Source organism: Chrysochloris asiatica, unplaced genomic scaffold (assembly GCF_000296735.1).
Source record: "Chrysochloris asiatica unplaced genomic scaffold, ChrAsi1.0 scaffold00435, whole genome shotgun sequence".
Classification (NCBI taxonomy): domain Eukaryota; kingdom Metazoa; phylum Chordata; class Mammalia; order Afrosoricida; family Chrysochloridae; genus Chrysochloris; species Chrysochloris asiatica.
Window position 1 is genome coordinate 1,213,864 of NW_006408953.1, and position 5,328 is coordinate 1,219,191.

A 5,328-nucleotide genomic window follows, 5' to 3' on the forward strand; every position below is an offset into this window, starting at 1 on the left:
AAGCCATTGAAGATAGGTCAAATGAGTACTATCTGCAAGGTTGGTTAGCCCATAATTTTGTTGTTGTTGTTAAGTGCCACCAAATCGATTCCCACTCATAATGACTCTGTATAAGGTTTCCAAGTAGTGGCTGGCAGGATAGACCATGGATCTTGGCGGTAGCTTATTGTTAAGTGCCATTGAGTTGGTTCTGACTCATAACAACAGTATGCACTAGAGAACAAATTCTGCTGGATTTTGGGCAATTCTCACAATTGTTATGCATGAGTCCATTACTGCTGCCACTGTGATAAAATGTCCTGTGGGGTCCTCCTCTTTTCACTGACCCTTCAATTTGTCAATCATGTTGTCCTTCTCTGGGAACTGGTCCCTTCTTTTAATATGTGTGATGTATGAGAGAAACAGGCTTTTCATCTTGGCTTCTAAGGAATATACTGGCTGTACTTTTACAGCACAGATTTATTTGTTCTTCTGTCAGTCCATGATACTTTATTCATCTCCAATATTATAATGCAAATGCAGCAATTCTTCTAGTCTTCATTATGCATGGTCCAAATTTCATATGCATATGAGGTGATTGAAAATACCATTTTGTGTGTCAGGTGCACCTTAGGACTCAAACTGATAGTTTTGCTCTTGAGCACTTTAAAGAGGTCTTGTGCACTAGATTTACCTAATTCATATGCTGTTTGAGTTTTTGACTATTGAGTGCTGATTGTCCATCCAATCAAAATGAAGTTTTTAACAACTTCAATTTTTTCTTTCTTTATCATGATTTTATTTATTGGTCCAGTTGTGAGGATTGTTGTTTTCTTTTGCTTGAGGGGCAATCTATTCTTAAATCTTCGCCATGAATATTGTATGTCCTTTTAGTTTCCTACAGACAATCCTGGTGTGACACTATGTCTTAATGCACTGGACTGAAAAGCTGATTTAAACAACAAAGTCTGCATCTCAAGCACTGCAGCCATTCCACCGAAACACTGTACAAGGTCATTATGGGTTGGAACTGACTCAACGGCACTCAACAACAACAAGCTTCCTGCAAGTAATGTTGCATTATCTGCCTATCACAGGTTGTTAAGAAGTCTTCCTATAATTATGATGTCATGCTCTTCTTTATATATCAGCTAAGATTATTTGCTTAGTAAATAGATTGTATGAGTACAACGATACAACCCTGGCACACAGCTTTCTTGATTGTAAACCAGTCAATATCCCTTTATTTTGTTTGAATGTCTGCCTCTTGGTTTATGTACAGATTCTTTATGATCACAGTTCTGGAATATGCAATTTTTAAAATTTTTCCATAGCTTGTCATGATTCACACAGTTAAAAGACTTTGCATAGAAAATAAAGTACAAATAAACATGGTTCTGGTATTCTCTGCTTTCAGCCAAGATCCATCTGACATCAGCAATGATATCCCTACTTCCATATCCCCTTTTAAATCCAGCTTAAATTTCTGGTAGTTCTCTGTTAATGTGCTATTATACCTGTTTTTACATTATCTTCCCCAAAATTTTATTTGCATTTATATTATTCAGTGATTTCTTTACTCTACTGGATTGTCTCTCTTTGAAATGAGCCTAAATATGAATTTCTTACAATCTGTTGGCCAGATATCAGTTGTGAAACTTTCTTGGCATACATGAGTGAGTGTATCCAATACTGCATGAGTTTGTTGAAAGATTTCAGTTTGTATTAAGAAAATTCCAGGAAACTTTTCTCCCTCCAATGTCTTCAGTACAACATGTGTTTCTTCATTCAGTATCATTGGTTCTTGTTCATATTCTGCTTCTTAAAGTGGTTAAACATTGACCAATTCTTTTTCATGCAGTGGCTCCATGTATTCTGTCCATCTTCTTTTGATACTTTCTGCATCATCCAAAATTTTGCTCATAGAAGCCTTCAATATTGAAAGTTAAGTCTTGAATATTTTCTTCAATTCTTTCTGCTTGAGAAATGCTGAGTATGTTCTTCCTTTTGGTTTTCTAATGCCAGGTCTTTGCACATTTCATAATAGTAATTGTTTTTATCTCCTTGACTTAGACTTTGAAATTTTCTGTTGAGCTCTTTTACTTCCTCATTGTTTCTTTCCATTTGCTTTAGCATCTCTACTCTTGAGAGCAAATGTCAGAGTCTCTTCTGACATCCATCTTAGTCTTTTCTTTCTTTCTTGTGTTTTCATAACATTTTGCATTTTTCCTGTATGATGTTCTTGATGTCATCCCACAGCTCTTCTGGTCTTTGATCATTAGCACTTAATGCATCAAGAACAAATTTGACTCTAAAGTCAGGTGGCAATTTCAAGGTCATATTTCACTACTGTAGATCTCTTTATATATTCTTCATCTTTAGCCTGAAATTGTATATGAGCAATTGATGGTCTGTTCTGACCTTATTTTTACTGATGATATTGAGTATTTCCACCATCCATTTTCACAGATGTAGTCAATTTGATTCCTGTGTAATCCATCTGGTGGTCTTCATGTATATAATCATATTTTATGTTGTTTAAAAAGGTATTTACAATGAATAAGTCATTTGGTCTTGCAAAGTTCTATTATGTGATCTCTAGCATAATTTGTATGGAGTCCTGGTGTGGCACTTTGGCTTAATGCGCCAGACTGCAAAGCCATTTGAAGTGCAAGGTCGGTGGTTCAAGCTTACCAGCTATTCCTTGGAAGCCCTATAACAGGGTCGCTATGGGTCGGAATTGAGTCGACGGCACTTGACAACAACAGTATGTATCACCTAGACCATGTTTTCCAACTACTGATATTCTTCTTTGTTTCCAACCATCCACAAATAATTATCAAGGCATTTTGACTGAATGCTTCATCAATTTACACTGAAGAAGTTTGTAGAAATTTCCAATTCATCATCACTGGATTTAGAGGTTGGTGCATTTTTTAATAATAGTGGTATTAACTGGTCTTCATTGTTGCTGTTGTTAGGTGTCTTTGAGTTGGCTCTGACTCATAACAGCCATGTATAGGGTTTCTGATTATTGATTGTCATATTTGCACCACCTAACTAGTGTATAGCATTCAGTGCTTATGCTACAGCACCATATTCTCCTTGTAGGTATATGGATATTATCCTCTCACAGATAGCATTGTACTTCAAGATAGATCTTGAAATATTCATTTTAATAATGAATGAGATGTCATTCCTCTGAATTTGTCACTTTTAGATTAGTAAACCATATGATTGTCTGATTCAAAATGGCCAATACCAGTACATTTGAGCTTGCTAATACCTAGGATATCTATTTCATATATTCAATTTCATTTTTGGAAAATTCCAATTTTATAGATTCGTACTTCATGCATTCAGTGTTCTGATTATTTATGGATGTTTGAAACTGTTTCTCTTCACTTTTAGTCATGCTCCATCAGAAAACAAAGGTCCCAAAAGTTTTACTCTTTTCATGTCTGTAAAGTCATTTTGAGTGCCCTTTAACCTGAAAATATTCTAGTGTGCTATTCATAGATTTTTAATCTTCTTTTACTATATCTGACAATGTTCCTCTGTTATTCATATGCTTTTCAGTGTCTAAACATTCATAAGTTGTTTGCCTCTCCTTGCTAGACTGTCTTAGTCTGAAAGCTCTTCTGAAATATGTCCACCGTTGATGAGTCAGCTGGTATTTAAAATACTCATGGTAAAGCTTCCAGCATCACAGAAACATGTACACCACCACAAACTGACAGACAAGTGGTGAATCTGTCAACTAGGATGGCATCAATACTCAAAACTGACCTGATAAATAATAACATCATGATAAATGGAGATGAAATTAATGTTTAAAATTATTTCTTCTAGAGTTACAATAAGCATCCATGGAAACAACAGGCAAGAATTGTATCCTGTGTTGAATTGTTAAAATCTGCTGCAAAAGAGTTTTTTAAAGTTTTAAAACTGCAAATAGGTCACTTTAATGGCTAAAGTGTGCCTTACTCACACTATTGTCTATTATATTGTTTCATATTCTTGATGAAGCTGTATAATGATAAGGGAAGATAGAGGAATTGATATGTTTGAGCATTGTTCTTGTGGAAGAATATTTAATATACCCTGGACCACCTTAAGCACACACAAGCATGTTTTAGAATATAAGCAGCAGCTAGGGTAGGGCTATCTCATCAAACTTTACTAGACCACATCATCAATAATGACTAATCTCCAGAAAAGGACATCCTATAACGAAACAAAGCACCAATGAAGACTAGGGAAACATTCAATGAGAGGTTAACAAAATATCTAAAGGATGCATTTAAATATTGTAATGATCATGGAGATTCTGTATAACTTCATGTATAACAATATTTCCTTCTATTTTATATAGGGTTGTCATGAGTCAGAGCTAACTCACTGACAACTAATAGCAACAATAAGAATACAATTTTTGTAAAAAGAGGCTCAGAATACACCTGGAATAAACTTTTGGATTTCTATTATCAACCACAATTGTGAGGATGGTACTGGACCCGGCCATGTTTCATTCTGTTGTACATAAGGTCAGTATGAGTTAGTACCAACTCGATGACACCTAACATCATCAGCTAAAGTTTATTATCTGAATTCTCATTAAAAAAATTAAATATAATGACCTAGGTAGGATTAGCACTGGACTGTGAACCACAAAGTTGGAAGCTCAAAAACACCAGTTTCTCTCTGGAAACACTATACAAGATTGCTATGAGTTGAAACTGACTCAAGGGCATTTAACAACAACAATAACACAATATTTTTGTTTCTGTTTTGCTTTATTCTTTCTTATATACTTTTGTTATCTTAAATTCATGTAAAGTAAGGCAATATAAAATATTTTATGTTTAAAACATGAAAGTAGAAACTTTTAGAAAGTACAGTTTTGAGAATATAAGAGTATTATTGTTAGAGAGACATCTTCATTTATTACACTGACCTGAATGAATGATCACTTAAAATCGTCAGTCTTTTTCCCTCTACTATTTTCACATTATTTAATTTATCCTTAATAATCAAACTGTTTCCTAAGAATCCCATTAATATGAGTGTCTCATTAATAGCATTCCTTTTTAGTACAAGCATTTAAAATACGTTCTTGATGTTGGAAAATTAAAATGGAAATTTATTTATTCAGATGCTTACATTGAGTTTGTTAAAATAGAAAATATCTCTAGGTATCTCAGCAAAGTATGTGCTATGGAAACTATAATCTAGTTATTCCCACAAAATAAGTGGCTGGACCATAGTCTTGCATGAAATTAGCCCATTTCCTTTACCAATGTTGCTGTTGTTGTTGTCAGATGGCATAGAGTCAGAATCGACTCATAG

General features: G+C 34.4%; 1 pseudogene; it reads right to left on the bottom strand.

The window, feature by feature from the left end:
• The window catches only part of LOC102829313, a 6,570-nt pseudogene extending 4,917 nt beyond the window's left edge, over window positions 1–1,653 (bottom strand).
• Window positions 1,654–5,328: the final 3,675 nt, after the last annotated feature.